The sequence below is a fragment of the Pollicipes pollicipes genome, unplaced genomic scaffold (assembly GCF_011947565.3).
Source record: "Pollicipes pollicipes isolate AB1234 unplaced genomic scaffold, Ppol_2.1 Scaffold_1693;HRSCAF=1982_pilon_pilon_pilon, whole genome shotgun sequence".
In the NCBI taxonomy this organism is placed as follows: Eukaryota; Metazoa; Arthropoda; class Thecostraca; order Pollicipedomorpha; family Pollicipedidae; genus Pollicipes; species Pollicipes pollicipes.
This window is the reverse complement of record NW_023595978.1, coordinates 251,581-275,360: the sequence shown is the minus strand read 5'-3', so window position 1 is coordinate 275,360 and position 23,780 is coordinate 251,581. Positions and strand designations below refer to the sequence as shown.

The 23,780-nt window shown below is 56.4% G+C and overlaps 1 pseudogene; it reads left to right on the top strand.

Moving 5' to 3' along the window:
* Positions 1 to 220: 220 nt before the first annotated feature.
* LOC119095576 (eye-specific diacylglycerol kinase-like) overlaps positions 221 to 23,780 on the top strand; it is a 45,207-nt pseudogene continuing 21,647 nt past the window's right edge.

Genomic DNA, 23,780 nt, shown 5'->3' with positions numbered 1-23,780 from the left:
GGCGCGGCACGCGCCCGTCGTCGAGGGGCCGGTTGGTGACGTTCGCGGTTGCGGGGTCAGCTGATTCGGCATGCCGTCCGTGCCCGCCGGGCGGCTGGCCGAGACATGACGGACGGTTTATGTGCAACCAAATGGGGCCAATGTCTAAACACGGTCGCCACCACGCGGAGGTTAGTGTCACGTAAGATGAATCGTCTCTGGGTTATCCGGTCTGGGACTGATGCAACGGCCGGCCCCGAAGTGGCGATACTGACTCGCTGACTGGGGCACATTGACATTGACAAGGGCACAAAAACTCACCTATTATCTATATCTATATCTATATCTATATTCACAACCCACTTGTCAAATATTTATGTCTGCCTGGCCATTTTTACAGTTGCGAAGTGCTGTCAGCAGCCGTTGCAACGGCTACATGTTCAGGTCCAGTGGATCTGGCCTTAACATGCACAATATACACATATAGTATTTTTTTTAGATTGCTTCCTGTCAGCGTCATCGGCCACCGTGACCGCTGGTCGAACTAGGGCAGTGGGCCACGCTGCTGGCTGCATCAACATCTCAGTCTTCACTTAACATAAACCTTCTGGAAAGCCACCGTGAACAGAGACTGATAGGCATAGCAGGTGCGGTGCTGTTGTGCAAAACACGTGGAGTGAGGTAGCCCCGGGATTTGCTGACCTCCTTGGGGAGGGGGAGGGATCCTGGTGACCGGGTGACTGTCTGAGCTCGGGCGGCCGGCGACTTATAGCGACGTCCCGCCAGGCGGCATGGCCGGCCTGCAGCGCGCGGCGGCCGACAGGGGACGCCAGCTGAGGCGGCCGCCGCCGTGACACCAGGTCCCGCCCGGCACCGGCCGCGACATGCAGCGCCTGCGCATCCCCTTCACGCGCTCCAAGACGCCCAGCGGCAACGAGCTGAAGGCGCAGAGCAGCCTGGAGGTGCCGAAGCAAATCCGCTCGGCCAGCTTCGACGAGATGCAGTTGTCGGACAAGACGCCCGCCTGCGGCGTCAAGGTGACCTCGTTCCTGCGCGTGCCGCAGTCGGGTGCCAAGAAGAGCAAGAGCCTGGACGAGTGCGAAGAGACGGTGCGCACGCGCCGGCGCCGCTACCTATTCTCGGAGCGCGGCGGCGGCCGCGACCCGGCGCACGCCTGCTGGCACTGCGTCTGCCTGGAGGAGATGGGCCGGCGCGCTGGCGGCGGCGAGAGCTCGCAGGATAGCGGCGGCACGGGCAGCCCGCCGGAACCGCCACGCGGCGTCGCCTGCCCCATCCGCGTCACGCTCAGCCGCAACTCGACCTCGTCGTCGCTCGACCTGCGCCACTCGTCGTGCTCGTCGGCGTCAGCGTCGAGCTGGGCCGCCTCGCCGTCGGCGTCGCCGCAGCCGGCGTCGCGCATCTGCCGCTCGCCGTCGCCGAAGCTGGAGCGGCAGCAGGCGCTGCAGCGCGCTGACATCGACCCGGACGATGAGGAGGATGACTGGGAGGGCCCGTCGCGCCAGGGCTCTCTGCCGTCGGCCGGCGCCAGCTCAGGCCGCTCCGTCGGCTCCACCTACTCGCGACAGTCGTCCTGCCTTTCCTGGAACAGTTCGCTCTATTCGTCCTTCTCGCGCCAGAGCTCGGGCTACTCGGACGAGCCGCCGCCGCCGCCGCACTACCTGCCGCGTCAGAGCTCGATGGTCGTATCGTCGGCGCCGCCCAGCCGCCAGACCTCGCTGGTGACGCACCCGCCGACGCGACAAACGTCGCTGGCGGCCCGCTCGGCGCCGCCGTCGCGGCAGAGCTCGCGCCAGGTGTCGCTCGGCACCACGGCGTCGCAGCTGTCGCGCGACTCGATCGCCGACGGCAGCGAGCGCTCCTGGTTCCTGGGCTCGAGCAGCGACATCGGCGACTACACCGAGATCTGGCTGGAGGTGCCCGAGCTGTCGGAGCGCGCCGTCGGCGGGCCGGTGCGCCGGTGCGCCTCTGCAGAACCGAGCCTGACGCCGCGCCACACGCAGAGCCTGGAGACCGGCCTGCTGCTGGAGGTGGCCGACCGGCCGGTGCGCTCCACCTCGGTCGACATCGGCTTCCCAACCGAGGAACAGTGCGCGTACACGGCCTACCTGCCGTTCCGTCGGCGCAGCAGGTCAGTGGGCCGGCCGGCAACAGGTCGGCCGCCACGCGCGCGGTCCCTGACATCGATCGGGCGTGGCGAGCCGGGGCGCCCCTGACATCGCCACGCCGCGCCCGGCGAGCCGCGCCCGGCGAGCCGCGCCGCGGCGCCGCTCGGGTCGATGGCCGACGTTCGTCGCGTGACCTACCCTCGCCAGAATGGCACTCCCGCCTCTGAAATACGATTGCAGCGAAGTTTCGCGGATCCGATGCGAATTTCGCGAATGTTACAGCAACACCAAGTGAAGGATTGTACGCATTCGCACGGGCGTAGAGACCGTCTGTCCAGAAACACTGTCCTGGGTCGTAGCGTAATTCGCATTCTCCTGACCTGACTGAGCCGCAGCATGACGCTCTTTCACTCCCGCGCTGATCTGCCCTGCCCTGCCCTGCCCTGCCCTGCCCTGATCTGCCCTGCCTGCCCTGCCCTGCCCTGCCCTGACCTGCCCTGACCTGACCTGCCCTGACCTGCCCTGCCCTGACCTGACCTGACCTGACTGAGCCGCAGCATGACGCTCTTTCACTCTCGCGCTGATGTGCCCTGCCCTCCCCTGATCTGACCTGACCTGACCTGACATGACATGACCTGACCTGACCCTATCTGGGCCGGACTGTGGCTCCTTCAGCCCGTCAGCGCGGCCTGTCCACGCTGATAGGTGTGCCGACGGTCCGCGACGTCGCTGCGTGTTCGGGCTCAAGGACGGCTGTTTGCGTACACGGCAGGAATATCTGGCGCGACCACCAATCTTCGGCGCCTGGCGAACGCACGTGATGCATACGCCGCTGCCGAACGCCGTTCGGTCGTCATCCCTTGTCCCCCAGTCTTGCACGCTGACTGTTTATTTATGATGACATGACGTGTGGTGCGCCCCCCACCGCGCGGGTGCGGCCTGTTGCGTGCTGGTGATGCCGGTCGGGCCTATGCCCGACCTACAGCTGGGCGAAGGCCCGCAGTCATCCCCACAGCAGTCGACTGGTGCTGGCGGCCTGGCAGTGTGGATGGCGCCACTCCGTGTCCGCCGTGTATAGGCTGGCTATCGGCCCGGTCGCCGCAACATCCAGCCGGTCTGTGTGAAGCATGTGACCGGAAATCTGAGTTCTTAAAAGGCTGGATGCTGTCGTGCCTCACCCTAATAGATCTCCCTTTGTTGGAAGCGTTTCGCAGAGCTCTGCCCGTCCGTTTTGCCGACGGGAACAGGTGCGAAGTTCGCGGACGCGCTGGATGGTGAACAATGCGACCTGTTCCGCTCGAATTTGTGTCATTTTTCGGGGTGATCGTCTCTTCTTTTGTAGAAAAGCAGCCGCGGTTAACAAAACACGACATTGCCATTCGGCTCGCGTCCTGGAAATGTGGCGCTCTGGAGAGAACTGCGGGATGATTAGATTCTCCCCTGGCATTTGGAGGGCAAATGGAGGGCAGCGCATAAGGCCACCGATGCCGACTCGTGCTTGGACAACGCGACCACGATCACAACCACGACCACGACCACGACCACGACCACGACCACGACCACGACCACGACCACGACCACGACCACGACCACGACCACGACCACGACCACGCCCACGACCACGCCCACGAATCACAACCACAATCACAATCACAATCACAACCATAATCACAATCACAATCACAATCGCAATCACGATCACGATCACGATCACGATCACGATCACGACTACGATCGCGACACGACGATAATCACAATCACAATCACAATCCAAGTCTGGCCTGTCGTGTCATGCGCCCTCGGTAGGGTTGCTGCGCTGTACCCGGAAGTGGCGGTGCGGTGGCACTGTACCCGGAGTGGCGGTGCGGTGGCGCTGTACCCGGAGTGGCGGGACGGTGGCGCTGTACCCGGAGTGGCGGGACAGTGGCGCTGTACCCGGAGTGGCGGGACGGTTGCGCTGTGCCCGGGAGTGGCGGGGCGGTGGCGCTGTACCCGGAGTGGCGGGACGGTGGCGCTGTACCCGGAGTGGCAGGATGGTGGCGCTGTAATCCGGAGTGGCGGGGCGGTTGCGCTGTACCCGGAGTGGCGGGGCGGTGGCGCTGTACCCGGAGTGGCAGGACGATCGTGCCCTGTCAGCCCGTCAGCTTGGCGGTGTTAACCGCCTGCTGTCGAGGCTGAGTGGCAGGGCGGTCCCTTTATGTGCGACTACGAGTCAGCGGCGCTATTCCGTCTCGCTAACCGGCCGCTGCAGCGACAGTGGGGGTCCTGCGACGCGCCACCCTCGTCATCGACGGGATTGTGCCGCCGGTCGCCCCGGCCGGACCGCCACCTAATGACACAATCAACCGCCTCCGTACCCGCGGCTGCAGACAATTAGCCGCCGCAGGCAGCGAGCAGGTGCGGTAACGAGGCCAGGCCCGCGGCGGCGGCTCGAGGGCCGCCGTGCCCGGGTACGCCGCGCCGCAGCGAACGGGCTTAATTCGGGAGTGGAGCACGCTCGCGGAGATAAACAGGGCTGCTGGTGGCGCCCTCGCTGCCGCTGCGGCAGGTGCTGCGGTGTCGGCGCGTGAAAGGTTGTCTGCTGGGTGCGTGGAATGTCTCCTGGTTGAATGAGCTGCTGCTGGCGTGAGAGCACTCTCCGACGACGGTTCGTAGCGTTTGAAGCTTTCGGCCGTAGCCGAGCATGTGAGGTGTTGTGCTGAGCGTCCTTCTCCCTCCTGTTTTGAGATTCAGACTTGCCGACGGACACGTTTTGACACTTATTTTACTCAGAGGAGGCCTCTCACATATCAAACATCTCTTATATCCTGCATTCATATTATAGCTGGCCCGTCTGGAAGCCGGCACACAAGTAAGCCTTGTGAGGCAGAGAAGATATTATCAGCCACAGGCCTTTCATGTTTTCAACCGTTCGTCCCCATGTCCTCGTGCTGGGACAGCGGAATTTTTGTGCTTGAACGGAGCGTCTGGATGCTAGTTCTTGTTCGATCTCATTGCACCTCCCTCCGTTCCCAAAGGTTGTCACAGAGCATGTGCACATCGGAGCTTTCTGTCAGACCTCAACAATCTGGCGCGTCTCCGCCGTCGTGCTATCGGCGCCGGCCGTCGTCAGGACGGGCCCACCCACCGGCCGCCGTAGCAGGCCTTTGATGTCTCAGCAACCGGCGAGCGACAGCGCTGTCCTCCCGTTGACTGGACGGAGCCTTGTACGGGGTGCCCAGTGCTCCGCCCGCGCTTTGATCCCTGTCGGTGCGGTAAACTGCGTCTGGGCCGCTGTACGCCCGCCCCGCTCTCCGCGTCCGTCCGGATTGCGGTAACTGCACCGCGCCGCTGTCGCCGCCCCGCTCTCCGCGTCCGCCCCGGTGCGGTAACTGCACCGCGCCGCTGGTCCGCCGCCCCGCTCTCCGCGTCCGCCCCGGTGCGGTAACTGGCACCGCGCCGCTGTCGCCGCCCCGCTCTCCGCGTCCGCCCCGGTGCGTTACTGCGCCGCGACCGCTGTCGCCGCCCCGCTCTACGGCGGCCGCCCGGTGCCCAGTAACTGCACAGCGCCGCCCCGCTCTCCGCGCTGCGCCGCTGTCGCCGCCCCGCTCTCCGTGCCGTCCCGGTGCGGTAATTGCGCTGCGCCGCTGTCGCCGCCCCGCTCTCCGCGTCCGTCCCGGTGCGATAATGCGCTGCGCCGCTGTCGCCGCCCCGCTCTCCGTCCGTCCCGGTGCGGTAATTGCGCTGCACCGCTGTCGCCGCCCCGCTCTCCGTGTCCGTCCCGGTGCGGTAATTGCGCTGGGCCGCTGTCGCCGCCCCGCTCCCGTCCGTCCCGGTGCGGTGACATCTCCGCGGCAGGGAGCGGTCGCGTCCGCTCAGCTTCGTAGGAGCCCCGGTCCGTGATGTGTTAACTCAGGGCGGTTCGGCGAGGAGGGGGGCCTTAACGGCAGGATGGGTTGGGTGGTCCGGGCGGTATCCCGAACGGGTGGGGCGCGCAGGTGTTGTCTGAAGGGTGTGCCGGGTGAAAGTGTGGTCTTAGAAGTGTGGCATGTGAGGGTGTGGTCTGAAAAGAGTGATAGGTGGAGGTGTGGTGTGAAACGTGTGACAGGTTAAGGTGTGACCTGAAATGTATGACATATTAAGGTGTGGTCTGAAAGGTGCGACAGGTGAAGGGCTGGGGTAGAAGGTGTGGTCTGGAAGGTTTGATTTGATTTATCGAGATGTGCTCTGAAAGCTGTGGTCTGAAAGGAGTGCACTCTGTGCTTAAAAGAACGCGACTTCTACTTGAAAATTAAGCCAGAAAGAGGAAAAAGAAAGATTCCGCTTAAATGTGCGGCCCGATGGTACGATCTTTGAGTCGGAGTGCCGGCTGTCAGTGCCACTGGGAGTTCCCCAAGCGAGAGGTCGGAGCACAGGGCCACTGCGCAGGCCCAAAACGGTGGTTGGAATCCTGCAAAAAGGGGATCTTCGGAGGCTCTAAAAAGAGGAGACCGAAATGTACGAGCGGCCCTGGGCAGGATCTGGGTCTCCTTTGCGCCCGCGCACGCGGCCGGCCACGCTCCGCCTATCCCGCTCTGTCGGCGCGTGCTCTATCTGCAGGTCACTGGCGGTCGGTGACCCGGGCCTCGCGACCACGGTCTGCGACCCGGGCCCTCGCCACCGCTCGGTCCTGTCGCCTGCAGCCCAGTTGCTCGGGGCAGCTGGTGTCAGGCGCCAGCGGACTCCCGTGGGCACGTGTGCCGGCCAGTACTGGGCCCCTGAGCCGCTTGGAGCCGGCTGTCAGTCCTCACGGGACACGTTGTGCCGCCTGTCACCTGCTGCCCTCCCTGTCGTGGGGCGCCGGCCGCCGCCGCGGAGCGCAATGTGTCGACTGTGACGCCGCTGCCGCCGGCCGCCGGCGGTGTGGGCTGACGCGGTGGTGTCAACAGAGCGGCGCGCGTCCGGTCAAGCTCGCGCGACGTCCGGCACTGATAGGCATCCGCTGCCGTCCCGCGGCGCCGGCCGCCCGGTCGCGACATTTGCGGTGCGGCCGGCGCCGCGGCCGAGGCGGCAGCGTCCGCGGCACCGCGCATGCTGTTCGGCGGCTGGTCCGTGCTGGTGCTGGTGTGCCGCTGGCTCAGGGCGGTGCTGTGCTGGCTGAGCCGGGTGCTGTGCTGGCCGCCGTCGGACACGGTCGCTGTACAGCTGCTGAGCGTCCGGTGCTGGCCGGAGTGCGGTCTGCGCTCGCTGCCGCCGCCCGGACCGCCAGCGGGAACAGGTGCCGGCGGAGGCGACACCAGGCAGCAGAGCGCCGGCCGAGCGAAGTACGTGGAACGCCGCGGCCGCCGGCGGCCCGTGCCCGGCGAGGGAGTGGCTGCCACTGCTCGCTTGACGCGACTGGGGCGATGCGAGCGGTGAAGCAGGTTTCGGCGGGCGCGGGCGCGTTCGCCCGAGCCGGCCGCGCCGTCGCTTGCTGGGTGCCGGACAAAGAAGGCGTAGTTGGTCATTGACCACTCCGCCTGTGCGTGGGGTGTCCTCCCCATGGGGAAGGGCGCTACGCACCCGTTCGCACCACGTGTGTGGTATGTTCCCTTCACACGGGAGGTGTGCTGCGCACGCGCTCGCACCACGTATGCGTTGTGTACCTTTCGCACGGGAGGTGTGCTGTGCACGCGCTCGCACGAGCTGTGCGGTCAGCGCGGAATCCCGCCGGTGCGGTGATGGGTGGGCCGAGTTTGCTGCCGCGTATGGAGAGACTGTGAACTTGTGCCGCGGGCGTCGTTGCTCTCAACGCTGCTAATCTTCGGAATACACCTGCGTCCAGGCTCAGGTGAACTAGTTGGTATCTGCGAGCTTCGTTGGAGCATCTTTTGTCGTGCGGTGTGTCACGTGAAAGTAATGCCTTTAACAGATCAGTTAACACGTCCATTGGTCTCTTAACAACGGGCTTCGGAAAGAACCTCTTGCGTGTCCCTCGTTGTAGGCGGAAAGCTCCAAAGCTTTTTGTGGCTATTCATCCTGGTTGGCATTTAATTGATGGTAGTCATGTGCTTAGGCTTACCTCCTCGCTTCTTCCACAGGCCTTCAAAGTTTGTCAAACCCCGTCGCGTACAATGCATCCTTTTAAATAATTTAGCTAACATCTAGGAGGTGGTGGAGGTTCCTATTGGAGCCGAAGGTTTAAGTGCTTTTTAGCAGTTTAAAAAGTCATGAAGCTTTCAAAAACATGAGAAGTGGGCCCCTGATGCATTTAAATGGGATCTCGAGCCCCAAATAGCAGCAACAGTACTAGTCTACATCTTTTCCTCTTTTCTCAGCATCTAAGTCAGTCGTCCTTTTGCGCCACGAATATGCCTGTGAAAAATATTGTTGAACAATATGAATGTGTGCGATTGCATTTAGTTGAGGTGATTGGCTATATCTTGGCATGCCATAAAGGAAAGCCTCCCCTGTATGTCAGGGGTTAACAAAATGCAGATAACTTGGTTTCAATGAACGTTGTCAAGCTTGAGAATGGAAAGCGCCCCTTTCATAGTACGTAATTCGCGCCGTTGGAAGTGCAAATCTTCCAAGACGTCAAGCGGCAATGTAATAAAGTCAATTGAAGTTTTATTCGAAGGTTCTTGAAGTTGGTCGTGTTTTCCGTAGTCGTAGCCTGCACTGAAATTGCGGACCACCCGCTGGTCTCAGAACATTGAGATGCCTGCAGCCCTATGAAGCGATGACCATAGGTGCCAGCGGAGTTAGATGCATTGACTTGTATCAGACGCAAATCAGGTCATCCAGCATTTTTCTGTTTGAGGGCTAGGGTGCGGAAAGGAGACCTTGACGCGTTGCTTGTCTTTCCACGTATTTAGTCCATCGGGATGGTGTTCAGTTGTGTCGAGCGAGGCCCATCCCATCCCCGATTCCTGACCCATATTTCCGCTCTGTGTCACCGCCAGATAAGCTATCGTCGGGAATGTTTCTCATTCAACACCTGACTTGCACGTCTGCTCCGGAACCTAACGATACGGCCGCGCTCAGCTGCCTAGTCGTGCGGCTATTCGGTCTGCCGCTTTCTCCCGACCGGGGAAAGGTTTTATCGATCTGGGGACGCGCCCCTTAAATGCTACGGATGCTGGGTGTGCTCGCTGTCCAGAGGCCTCGCTCACTGGACATTGGAAGAAATGACGCTATTGATGTCTTCCTTGCGGCAAGATGCCTTTCCTGCTTCTGTGTGCGTCTGCATAACTCACGCGAATAATCTCGGTTCTGGTATTCACACTTATTTGGCTGTTTCTCGCAAATGGCTCGTGACGACATCCAACCTAAACCTCCTAGTGACATTCTATCTGAACCCAGACCAGCCGTCACCATCATTTGCATTCACTTTATGCCTGCATTATATCTCCTCAATGTGATTCTAACTGCTATATCGTCCGAACTTCACAACGATCCACACGAAGCATATTCTGTCCTCGCTTGTGGCGGAATTGCTTCCGCCGTGTCAAGGTGCACTCCGGCAGCTAGTTAAAGAGACTTCCTGTGGCTGGGTGAGGCGAAGCGGAGCCATTTTGTTGCAATTTGTTCAAGTATGTCGTGCGAGTTCGCTATGGCTCTGGGAGCAGAGCATGACACTGCCGGATGTCGGGGTCTATTTATAGTGCCGCCGTTTAGTCGAGAAACAGAGTTCTCGAGGGATTGGAATTGTTCTGCGAGAGCTCGTAAACGGAACAGCGAGAACGCTCCTGCAGTTTTCAACCAGTGAGGTGAGTAAAACTATTTCAAGAGACCGCGAGTCGAATCCAATTTTCTCCGCTCCCACTGCACGTGGTCTGTCCGCGGGGTCTAGCGTCCGTGGAACAGTCATTGGACAGAACTCGTCGACGAGCAGCGTTAAGTAACGTTCACCTCTGATGTCCCCTGACTAATAGTCACTGACTGGTAGTCCTGAGTGTGAGTCACTGGTGTGAGTGCGGCACGCCAACCGAGTTTGGTCTCGAACCACCCTGGTACCCAACTACCATGAATTGTTCCGCAGCTCCAGACCTGGCTAAGTTCGTTTGTTCGCGAGCATTATGCCCCAATGCTATTTTCGCAACTTCCTCATGAACAGTACCCAATTATATAATGATAGTTATATAATTAATTGTTCGTGTGTACTGTGAGCGTTGTATTGTCCAGACATTGGCACGTGACGTGGGACATCGTCGGCGCCGTGCTGAATATATTACCCCTGCGCTGAATAGTGTATTGGGGCTTTTTGTTGTCCATTATCCGGCGCGCCCGGCTCGCGCAGCTGCGAGCAGCCGTGCCAGCTGTTACAGCCCGGCGCATGTGTGATGTGCACAAGACAAAGGCCGGGTGCCCACACAGAAATGCTGCGGTGCCTCACGTCGGCGCCCATCTCATCGACGCCCATGCCGCCGCGTGCCCGTGACGTGTCGCGGGTGGCCCCGGACGTAAATGTGACGGCGACGACGACAGACCGGTGGCCAGGGCGGCGCTGCCGTCCGTTCCCCGGCCGCCGCCTGCCGCGTGGCGTGTTGGGGCCCAGCGAAGCGGCGGCGCTGACGCCGCGGCCCCCGCTGTGCTCCGCAGAAAGGCGGCCACCGGCGAGATCGAGATCGAGGCGGAGGGCGGCCGGCGCACGCTGCGCAGCACGTGTGACTGGAGCGAGGCAGCCGTCATTGGCGAACATCTCTGGATGCCCACCTCGGCCTCGGGCGATTTCTGCTACGTGCCCGAGCAGGACTGTTGCGTAAGTATTCCCCCTTCCCCTCTGCCCACCAGTTCCCACTGATCAGCATGCCAGAATTCTGCCTGCCCCACCAGCGTCCTGTTTCATGAAGCGAAAGTAGGTACAACCGACGCGGCTTTCAAACCGTGCTTACCGTGTGGGTATGTAGGCTGGAAATTACCTAACGCACCGATTCCTGGTGTTTATCGATTGCTTGAAATGTGGATTGTAAATACAAACGCTAACTCGGATTGTATGCACAAATGTAGTATACAAATGGTGGATTGTAAATACAAACGCACGCTGCATACACCGTGCGGCCAGAAAGTGGTGAAAAGTCTTCGCTTCATGCAGCTGACTACTCGAAATTCATATGTGACTGCGATCTTGGCGATGACGTGATGCATGCCGGTAGCCTAGCATCGCGGTCTTACCGATCACTTTACACACTCAATCAGTGGGAGGCATGGCCCGACCCGGTTATTGGCATGCCAAGTCCGCGGTGGTTATTTTGAGACTGTTTTGAGCACGGTTGGCTAAACCACGAGTCCGAATTGCAGCATTAGATGGTCTCTCAGCTTAGAGCGTAATACCCAATGCACGTTTTATGCGCTCGGGGCACTTGAATGGAACGTAATGGGCGTACCGGGGACGACCTAACGGGTCTGAAGTACGCCGTTTGGCACTATAAAAAGCCGCGATGTCCATGGCTTTGCTTGGCTTCGATTTTGGGAGAAGGATGGCCTCTTGGAATCCTGCCTGTCGGGATGAGTAGGACCCACGAGCAGCCGGCGCGATGTGCCTCATGTACCCGCTGGACATAGTGGGTACATGGACACATGCCTGGAAGTGATGAAAACTTTATATATATATATATATATATATATATATATATATATACATATATATATATGTTATACATTATGTATAACACGTAGCGGACGCGGACGGCATGTGTGTGGCGTTACGCCACACGACCCCGCATAGTTGTGTCGTCCTTTTTGCCGAAGCGCACCCGCTGGTCTGAATGTAGTTGTAAATGTCGGACACACTGTTCAGCTGATTGACGGCGAGGAGTCCTGGTTTTCGGAATGCGTGCATGCATTCTTGTGCTCTCTTCCCTCGAGTGAAATCGATTCCGAATCTGGACCAGAAACTCAGCATCTTGAAAGAATTACTCATCCATGACTACACACCAGCACTAGGCTTGCAAATCAATCAAACTTTTGCATCATCTCTGGGGCAGCATCGCAAACAAATCACGGAGACGATGAGCTTGGCACTGACAAAACCACGCGGGAATGGGTCATTAGAATTTAGTAGTGTGATTTGCTGGGTTGAATATGCAAACACGTTGTGTAATGCTCATGTGTTCTGTGTTGATAAAGAAATATTTGTTTTTCGGGACAGGATAGTACTGGCCAATGCAATGGCAAGTTTTTGTTATTTGTTAGTGTTTTGCGCTCAGATTTTAAGTGTGTCATTTGCCGTCATAAACTGAGTAACCATAGATTACTTTTGAGAATGGATAAGCGACACATCCTAGATCTTAAACAATATATATATATATATATATATATATATATATATATATATATATATTGTATTGTAATTGTAGTGTGATGTAATAATATTGCATATATATATATATATATATATATATATATATATATATATATATAGTATTGTAATTGTATTGTAATTGTAGTGTAATGTAATTATATTGCATATATATATATATATATATATATATATATATATATATATATATATATATATGCATATATAAGGCAACTCATGTCTCAATAAAGTACTGTTCAATCAAGTTCATGTATATTTCTAAAAAACCAATATATCATAATTAGAGCGTTCAATGGGTGAGGTTGCGATGAATAATATTATAATAAATTAGACGTCAATCATGCTATATTTTCACACCGCAGGCAAGACGCTATACTTACACTTGAGTACGGCGTATGAAAACCGGACCCTGAGGCAAAACAGGCCGTGCCAAGGCGTGGCTTAAGAAAAAGGCTTCGCATTTGAGCTCAAGAAAGCCAAGCATGAAAAAGGAACAGCGATGACAGCTCTGCAGGCCAAGCTACCACATTTCAGTCACACCTGTATCATTTAAATAGAGTTGTGGTTGACAAGTTGCAGGACTCGAAAGAAGCTGACTGGTTTATCTAGTTAAAGAAAAAACAAGGCTAGAAAAACACACTTCCTTAGCACCCGAGACTGCAAAATGCATGTTGCGTTAAACATCTTAAGGCTGCGGCAAATTTCGCCTAAAAATTCAGCGCAGAACCCCCTCCCTTAAAACCCAAGACTGCAATTGCATGTTACGCTTGATATGTCTAGGTTGTAGCAAAATTCGCCAAAAAATCGGCACATTGGCACCATAATTATAAGTGTTCTGGTGACTTTGTAATGTGAATTTGCAATACAGCATGTCTACTCCTGAAACACTGGTTCTGCATACGCTGAAATTAGCGGCGACCATCCCCGAACTCAGAACGATAATACCTGTGTTTTGCCCATATATGAGTTTAAGGGGATGTTTCGCATTTGAAGATATTGAAGTAAAATAACATGGGTATTATTTTATATGACGCCTACGTTATGCCCATATGTCAGTTAAAGGGGATGTTTCACATTCGAAGATGTTCAAGCGAGCATTATATTTGAAAGAACGAACTCACGTGTAACTATTGGTATGCTTATCAAGTGGAAAAAATTGTTCTAGGCATCACAATTCTCTGTTTAATGAATATGCTCCGTAATGCGTTATGGTTTGATTACGTCATTGTGCCTTGAGCAACATTGATTGAGAGCCAATTGACTCTCAATCAATGTCATTTATTGATTGATATATATTGTATTGCATATATATATATGATATTGATTGATGCCAATTATATCTGGAAATCGCGTTCACTAACGCCAAATATGAACACCTCGACGCTTATATTTTCTTCGGCCTTGATCACCGTATGGGTTATGGAATGGCAGGAGTTGAATGACGTCATTATGACGTCATGAATACCACTTAGACCTGGAAATGCTTTCCCCGATATACCTTTCCCCCATTTTCACAGGCATGTACCTCAGAAATTAGAAGGGCTTCGCCTTTCAAACCGTGTCAAATGTTAATTTTGTGCGGCTAGGCACCATTATGATTTTAATATGCTAATTGATAAGGCTTGCGATGGGAACCTGTTAACCCAAAACACCACCTAATGTGCCCTGGCTGAGACACACATTGGGTTGGCTATACCCGGCCATGTTCATCAGTATACACCAATACAGTTGCAAACGTAAACTCTTGTGATAGGTTTCCACAGGAGCTTAGGCTTGCCTGAGCTTTCTGCACGAAATGAGCGTGATTATCGAAATGGACGCATCAAAACAAATCTACTAGCGATCGCTTAAATCCTATATTGTTTACAACCACCGAATCACTTAGACTAAGGTTTGTAGTGTACTGGATGACGTAGGCATATCATAAATATTGTTTGCTGGTTATTGTTCATGAGCTCTCTAATTAAAGATATTGAAGGTTTGCTTTTTAAAGTTTTAAAATTTGGTATTTAAACAGTATGGTACCCATTAAAATGCATATGTCACCTTTGAATTTTGCTAACGCCATTAATGAAAGCGAACAGCACTAGTACAGATCTCACAGTGCAATCTCAACAAGCGGGTGACGCAGACATGCTTATTATACATTATTGCATCATTTGGCCGATCACTTGCTGCGTGCTTAGGTAAGATAGCGAAAGAAACAGCTGGGCCGACTACAGGCCTGATCAAGAGCGCACTTTGGGCTGGGGGTGATCCTGGCTATGAATAGTTTCGGATTGCCTGCCACAGTGTCTGATAATATGCAAGTGGGCTGAGATGTCTATTTAGATGTTTTTTTTTCTTGGCGTTATGTTGATGCAATAATTACAATGTCTGATTATGTAAAAGTAACATATCTTATGTGGCAGGCAGCTCGCAAATGGCAAAACAGGGATTCGGCAACCCATGTAGTCTCTAACCTGATGAGTGTTCAGTTTTGCATATCGCTCGCACCTAATTACACGATTGGAAAGGTTTGTCAGCTGGAAAAGTGACGTGAAGCCTTGCTGTATGGCGCCATCAGTGAATAGAATGCATTTTTGTGCTCTTTTCGTCGTTTTCGCATCGATTTCATTTGAAATGCTGCAATACATCACAAGTTCGCGGGGCATTGTAGTGAGCGCCTGAATCAACAAAATGTCAATCCCGTACTTCCGTTGCAGAGCGACGCAAACTGTCACGTTGCAATATAACTTTGTAATGACGTCCTGCCTTTCATTGTTTGTAGCTCTGTAATTACATCCTGCCTTTCATTGAACTTTCGTCCGAAATTATATGTCGTCAGTCGTCGGGAGCGCTCTCGTTATCCGCGTGCGTGTAATTATTTCCCCAATGTTGAAAAGCAGGTCGATCAAGGATGAGTGGGGTCACTGGCCGCGGTCCTGCAGCTTCAGCCAATGTGAACAGTGCGCCAACAGAGCGCGAAAAGAAAAACTAAAAATAATAATAGGGGGAACATCTGGTATCAGTTAAGGCCATGCCTATCGGAAGCTAGCGTGATTGTGATCCGTTAGACTTGACATCGCAGGATCACAAGGGATTCCGATGACGGGAAGCACACGACTATCAGCTGCCGATCAGGGACGCTGAGCCCGGCTTTTAATCCACCTCGGCCCGCCCACCAGATCAATGTGTCGTTAGCGCTGCGGCCCGTCCGCTATAGATTCCCGGCGGCTAGCATGGCCCTATCGATTGCGTGTGGCGCGGGCGGCTAACGCGATGTAGTCAAAATTTGCGAAGATTTTGCGGTAAAGGTCTGCTTAAAAAACAAGGGGCTTTGTGTTTTCGCAGCAAAAAAATGTCAAGTGAGGGGAGAAGAAAAACAGCGACGAAATTCCTGGTTAGATATAATCGCTTGCTTTCGCTTACTTTGAAGCATTGGTGGACATGGCCCAATGTGGGCACTTTCGTCACGACCCCTTTGCCGCCAACGGCTGCGGACCAGGACACGGTTTGAACCTGCGGTATAGCTGTTTGCTCGGCGTGTCTGGTGCCGTGATGACGTGAGGGAAATCGAACGGCGTCCTGTGAGCCGTACACCAGCGCGGCACACCTTGGCGCTGAAATGGCCGGCGCCTCGGCCACCGGCAGCGACTTTTGGCGACGTCTGATCCCGTAGTGCTCCGCCGCGCTGTCATGACCTCAGTCAGCATGTCAGGCGCGTGACCGGTGCAGAACGTTGGGAATCGAGATGCCAGTGATCTACGGCGCGTTGTTCCAGGAGTGGTGTTGAGTAACCGTGCGACTAAATGTTTTTTTTCGCAATGACGTTCGTAAGGTGATAAAAACACACCACTTTATGCTTCAGTCTTCCTTCGGAAATTTGTCCTATATTGCTGCGTCGTGAAATGTGGCGGTGCCGCAGCCACGCATTAGGACGCATCCGCCTTGTGGCCCGCGAGCTGGATGGCCCTCCGACCTCCTGGGGCCATGGTTTGGCGCTGACGCCCCAGGGAGGTGGCCAGTGCCGCTCTCCTCCTCCCGAATTGCTCTGTGCCTGGCCGCGTGCTTCGAATGTTTGTTGCCTCACTTTAAGCAGTGTGAAGAGGATTTCAAAGACCGGCAGCCCTGACTGAGAAGTTTGCAGGCTAGTTTCGACGGGTAGCCGTTAAACTATGCAGCGTTGTGAATAGGCGAATGGCCGTCAACCCCACCACTCCACCTTACCCCCGCGAGTTAAATATTGCTGACCCAGTCACGCTCTGGATGACATTTAGTGGCCACAGATATTGTCTATGAATGCCGCCACTCATTCCTCGGCTGCCGGCCTCAGTGGACACCTCACCCTTCAGTGACGTACGGCTTCCTGGGACTTCGGAACGTCGCAAAGTTGGCCGTTAAGTGCACTATTGTCCTATGCGAGCAGTCCTCAATTGCTGTGGTGTAATGCGCTCTGGCGCCGCGATATTGATCCCGCAATAGACGTGCCACTGGTGGTGCGTCGTGAGGAGCCCGTGCGCCAGCAGACAGCGGCCTCTTCCCGGCCTGGTGCCTGGCGGCCCGCGGACGGGCGGCCCCGGGCGGCGGCTGTGACGCGCGCCGCGATCGCCTCCGCTGCGGCGGCGGCGGCCGGCGTCACGCGCCGCCGCTGGGCGTGGCGGCTCGGGCTGCTGACCGACCGGCCGGTCCGGCGGCGGCGTACCGCACGGCCGCCGCCGCCGCCATATTGAACACCGTGCATTAGTGATGGCGCGGCTGTGTGCCTGCTCTGCGACGCGGTCGGCGCCTCAGCGGGCTGAATTATTCTGGGGGGCAGGTGGCCGCTATGGTGCCGTCACTCGGCCGGCGCCAGGCCGGCACCAGCGTCTCGTGGCGTCTCCTAGACGAGCATCAGCGTCTCGTATCGTCTCCCGTACAGGCATGAACGTCTCGCAGCGTCTCCCGGACATGCATCACCCTTCGGCGGCACCCTTCGAGCAGGGATCACTGCTCGGTATCCCCCCCCCCCCCCCCCCCAGGAAGGGTTATTGCTGAGCGGCATCCTGGGGCGTGGATTACCTGCCGATCGCCAACCCGGGAACGCCGTAGCGTAAACGAACCTTTCTGCCGTAGAGATGCTCTCGAACCTACCAAGAAATCGCACAATCTTATGTTTAAACGAATTTGCAAGATTGGTGACGTGAACAAATGTGTCATGCTATCTTAAGATGGCACATTTATTGCCGTGGTACTGGCCCGCTGCCATAAGAAAAAGTTAAGCACAGTTTTGTCGTGAAGTGGTTTCAACTGGGTTTTGCTCATGGAAATTGCATTCCATTTTAAAATGACTTTGTATTTTTGTATCGGTGTACCCTGAAAAGTTACCTACGCGCATATTGCAGAAGCGTTCAATGCCTCCACAGATCATGCTAGAACTTCATCGCGATGCTGCTATGCATTGTGATTTGTAAAAGTTTTTCATCTTGGAATCCTAGACAGGTTGTAACCCCTTGTAATGCTGAAAATCCAAAAAAGAATGTACATTCACCAGTTTAGTCGATTAAAATAACTGGTGTGGTTTCATTTTGCCACGGACAGGGTTTTGACAGTCATGGAGTAAGACGTATTTGAACGAAAGTAAAATTAGTAATCTTGTTAGATACGAATATTGCTCACATCAGCGCTAAGGATAACACTTGCCTGTTAGCTCCAGCTAAAGGTCATCCACTGTTCAACACCACCCGTGAGCCGGCTGCTTGTCTTAGGAACTCCGTGTATGGACGCAGCTTGGGACAGTGTGCTCACGTTAAGGCCTGTGAAAAAGGTGTTAAAGCCTGTGCATTGCATTTCACCTGATGGTAATCTTCGCCCCCAATTTCTTCCGCCTCACGCTTCGGAATGAAACGACACACAGGCAAACGAGCACGCCATGGCCTTTGACTTCGACCCTGTTCCAAATCCCCCTCCCCATAGACCACAACTAATCTGCCAGCGGCTCGGACTGGATCCTAGCGCCGCTCGCCTCTGTCGCCGAGAGGTGTCAGTGCCTGCTCCCGCGCCGCCTCCCAGCCGGCGTCGCCACCGCGCTCGCCTCTGTCGCCGAGAGGCGTCAGCCGCCTGCCCCGCGCCGCTCCCAGCCGGCGCCGCCGCCCCGAACGTCGCAGGCGTCGGCCCGCGCTCGCCTGTGTCGTCGAGAGGTGTCAGTCGCCTGCTCCGGCACCGCCTCCCAGCCGGCGTCGTCGCCCGAACGTCGCCGGCGTCGGCCCGCGCTCGCCTCTGTCGCCGAGAGATGTCAGTCGCCTGCTCCCGCGCCGCCTCCCAGCCGGTGACGTCGCTCGAACGTCGCCGGCGTCGGCCCGCGCTCGCCCGGTGGGTCGCACGTGTCCTGACGGCGCGCGAATCGATGCCGCCGGTGGCCGTGGCGTGCGGCGCGCGCCACGGCCACCGGCACGACGGCACGAGCCGGCCGGCTGTAATTCGACGTCATTAGCGGCGGCGCTGACGACGCCGGCAGGAACGCGGCCCGTCACGGCGGCGCCGGCCCGTCTGGCGCGGGGTTAACTCAGGCGCCAGGTCCAGGTCCTGGTCTGGCGTGGGCTTAGCTCCGGCGCCAGGTCCAGGTCCCGGTCTGGCGTGGGCTTAGCTCCGGCGCCAGGTCCAGGTCCCGGTCTGGCGTGGGCTTAGCTCCGGCGCCAGGTCCAGGTCCTGGTCTGACGTGGGCTTAGCTCCGGCGCCAGGTCCAGGTCCTGATCTGGCATGGGCTTAGCTCCGGCGCCAGGTCCAGGTCCTGGTCTGGCGTGGGCTTAGCTCCGGCGCCAGGTCCAGGTCCCGGACTGGTGGCGGACTTCATTTAGGCTGGCATCAAATGTGCGCAAGTTTGGCCCTGGGTTGAGGTCCCAGCTGCATTCTGGGGCGTGCTTGACGCGGGCTAGCATTTGCAAGTGTATGTGCCTCGGCAACCCGCGCAAGGTCTGCTTAGTGTCTCAGGGGACAGTAACTAAGGCTGCTTGGTATTTCAAACACACGTGGTTTTACGGCCCGAAGCTCGTGATCAATGTGGAGCAGCAGCTGGTCGTGGAAAACAGGGTGACGTGGGTGACCCATTAGTCCACGATGAGGGAGATGCCAAATACTCCGTGAAATCCCCGGCTCCAAGAGTCCGAACATTGTGTGCAGATGGGCTCAAGGGTGGCCTTATGAGGCCATTAGGAAACTTGTCCGTTGACCTTAGAGGACGGGGGCAATACCCAGGCCTAAACCAAGCGGGTAATGCCCCGGGCTTCGGGCTCGTGGCCACCGCCCTCTACCCAGGAGCAAAACACTCACCCACCCCCGGCGAGGGCGCTCCCACCAGCGTGGGTGCTGCGCCGGGTCGGCGGGATCGTGCCCGCCGCTGCTCTGGCTGAACCGGCCGCAGTTGGCCACCGCTCGGCACATCGATTCGGGACGTGCCGCGGTGGAGGGCGTCTCCCGGTGCTGCCGCGACGACACGCACCCACGGTGGATCGGCCACGCGCTGTGGCGGCCGCCCGGGTCGATAGCGTAAGCGGTTGTTTCCTCTTGCGGTCGTGCTGTTACGGTTGAAAAACATCGCGGGCATGGCGTCGGCTGCCTGGCCGCGGCCGCTGCGTGGGGCGCGCTTGATCCAGCGTGATGATGTGACAGGCTACCACTGCCACGCTGGCTGGGTGTCGGACTGCTGCCTGCCGCGGGGGGTGCAGTCTGCCGGCCGACAGACACTGCTGTGGGGGTGCAGTCTGCCGGCCGACAGACACTGCTGCGGGGGTGCAGTCTGCCGGCCGACAGACACTGCTGCGGGGGGTGCAGTCTGCCGGCCGACAGACACTGCCGCGGGGGGTGGCAGTCTGCCGGCCGACAGACACTGCTGTGGGGGTGCAGTCTGCCGGCAGAGGGGGCAGGAGGCACTCTCCTGGCGTGGGTAGAGTCTGATGTCCGCCCTGCTGCCGTGCAGAGGACTGGCTCCCGGATGAAGTGCACCGCCTGCAAGATCATCTGCCACACAGGGTGCATAGCTAACCTGATCGACAAGGTGAAGTTCGCCTGCAAGCCCACGTTCAGGTGAGAGGCGGCGGTTCTGTGCTTCGTCCTATGCCGGCCTCTCAGGCAGGCGGTCTCGTCAGCCCTGTGGTCTTCGCTCCCCTCAAGGCGTGGAATAATCACCCTGTTTTTATGCACGGCTGTTTTTTCGTCCTCGCATTTTCCATCTAAGCGTTCCTGAAAGAAGCTCGTTCTGTCTGACCAATGTTGCATCAATAATTTTTTTCGTCCCCTATTGCGTGAAATTTGTATGAACGTAGGTGGTAGTTATGCCATGCCTGCATGAAAAATTATGCGTATAAGCGTATTGTTGGACGTTGGGGCTCCGCCTCATGCCATGTGCGCTGTGCTCTGTATTCATGGTGTACACGTATGTGTACATCCAGTGGAGGTTTACGCAAAGCTCCTCCTGTAGGTAATCACCGCGACGGGCGTAAGTTTGGGACGCTCGGTTGAACTTCTCGATGGAGTTCGCGGACTTTATTGAAGTGGAAAAGTCATCGATTATTCGGCTTCTTGTTTTATTCACCTACCTTGAAAGTTCCCTGGTGCGTGCGTTGCCGGCCTGTCAGACAATAAACGTGTTGCTGATCGAGCGATGCATGTGTTCGTGACAAAGGTTTAGCGAATGGTGGCGTCACCTTTTGCTGTTGGGGGATGCTACTGCTGCCTGCGTGACTTCACAAAGACGTGTGTCCGAAAAATCTGTTTAACAAATGTGCTGGGAATGTTGGGTGTGGTAATGCTATTCACACAAAAATGCACACTCAAAACGCATATTAACATATATATATATATATATATATATATATATATATATATATATATATATATATATAGCTGTATAAGGGAAATTGTCTTGTTCTAAAACAAGCGTGGTGTTTTAGTTTTTGTGGATAAGATGATTTGTAGGCTTGCATGCGCGTACCACCCATCAGTAGGTCGCCCCTTCTGTATCGACGCGCCCTAGAGGCCATCTGTTGGACTCGGTGACAGTGACCGCACTGCGGTCAACGTTGCCAATCTGTTCACATGGATGGTCTGGTGCGAACTCCTGTCGTGCAGCCGGCACGTTTCGCATCACGTAATCGTGGCCACTGGCACACTAATTTGGTGATTAACCCGCTTGATCAATGGCAGCCGGCGACCGTGGACTTTTTGATGGGCGGGCGGACGTTAAATAATGTGCTTTGCAGCACGAAGCCCAATCTAATGTTAAACATCTGACATCTCAACGAACGCCACGCCCAAATGTATGAAATTAATGTTGCTGATGGGTGGGAATGCGTGGCAATATGCTGCGAGCTCAGTGCGCGAGCTGGCGCAGTCTCTCGTTATCTGCTGGAGGGTCGAAGGCAACTCGTTTGACCCTATCCGCAGGCGTAGCGAGGCGTCGGCCACCATTTCACGCAGAAGTGCCTCGCCTGTTCGTGTGCGCGCGGAATGCTCAGATACCCACCCGCGCTTTGGAGTTGCCGGGTTCTCGTGGGCGTCGTAAGTGAACGAGTTGCCGTCCGGTGTGTGTTGGCCATCGAGACAGAACAAGTACGAGCGCGGATACACCTCACCCGCTGAACGTTCAGGGCTCCGTCGGTGCGAGCACTGTACGATTGGAGTCCGAGGAGCACCCAACAGTGCTCGTCAACCATAACGGGATCTTATTGTGTCCTGTTCTTATCGCGTGAATGCTCCTTATTCATTATGGCAGCAGCGGTGCGCTGTCGGTTAGCCGTGACTGTTCTATACTGTACATGTACCTCGTCATATATTGTCTGTACCTGATTGTACCTCTGTACCTGATTGCACCTCTGCGCCGTAAACAGGGGTATCCTTTTCTAAAATTTGGGGAGGGGGCTTTTGGGGAGGGGGCTGAGTGAACAACGTTGGCCACAGAAAAAGAACAAGTACGAACAAGACGTTTTAGTGTGCTCGCTGATCCTCATTGATAGTATATATATATATATATATATTATATATATATATATATATATTCACTCCAAAAATGAGGCGCCTCACCGTGGACCATCGACCGGACAATCAACTTCTTTTAGTAGGTTCTGTTGTTGCGCATTCCGGACCGCCTAGGAGCCATCTGGAGCACATCGTAACCGTCAATATTTAAACGGCTATGGAATCCAGATGACTGCCGCCGTCGCTGATCTTAATTTGGCGGTAAATACGCCTGCCACTGCTGAGGGTACACGAGTTACCTTTTATCTTGGTTACCCTGTACTCCCTTTTATAGCTGCCCATACCTTGCAGTCGACGACACTATTAATGATATGTTTAGGTACTGAGTGTGCTGATAGTTAAGATAGTTTGTCTGCATTTCTTTCGCCTAGTACTATGTTCTTGATCATGTGCATTGAGGGGGCTCAAAGGAATATTGGGGGCTCAAGTGAACTTCAGAGGGTGTACCCTCCCCTTGCAAAGTAATGAAGTGACACCCACGTCCCGCACCTTTAAAATGCGTGCGCACAGCACTTGCAACTCTTCAAAGTGTGCGTGCTGCTGCACGGCGAACGCCGGTCGGGGGGCGGCTGTGGGCGGCGGTGGCTGTGCCGACCAAGCTTACCGCTGGCGCCGAACCCCCGGCACTCGCCGCCGCTCCCCCCCCCCCCCCCCCCCTCCCATATCGTGGCTGGCTCGTCCCCGCAGTGTTTGCCGCCGTGTTATGGATGCTGCCTGCGTCAGCGGTGAATCCCAGAATGTTTTCGGCCATGTTTGCGACTGCAGCGGCGTGCGGCGGTGTGGAGTCGGCGGTGGGCCCAGCCGCCGGGCAGTGACGCTCGCTCTGGGAGTCGCCCGGGGGCAGCAAATGACAGCGACGTACAGCACCAGACGTACGCGGGAAGGTGGCGGGGAGGCGCCCGGGGGCAGCAAATGACAGCGGCGTACAGCGCCAGACGTACGCGGGAAAGGTGGCGGCTCTTCCCGGGTGTGCGTTGCGTGTAGTATGCTCGTTAATCTTAATTGATGGACCGCCTGGCGCTGCTAATACCCATCGCTACACAGACTGTCGAACGTCACTTATGCTGTTAGTTGTGGATGACGCCGTTTGTGTACTCCGGCTGTCTCCATATTGTACTAGTGATGGTAGGCAGGAGGGGGAGGCTCGCCCCGATAGCCCAAGCTGGTTAGAGCGTCTGCCTCCTATTGGTATGCGGGGGTGGGGGGTGGGGGTGGGGGTCGTCTTGATAACCCAGCTGGTTAGAGCGTCTGCCTCTCGATTGTTGAGCGGGGTTGGGGGGGGAGGGGGTGGGGGGTGGGGGGGGGGGGACTGGGATAGGGGGTTCGTCCCGATAGCCCAGCTGGTTAGAGCGTCTGCCTCCCTATTGGTATGCGGGGGTGGGGGGTTGGGGGTGGGGGTCGTCTTGATAACCCAGCTGGTTAGA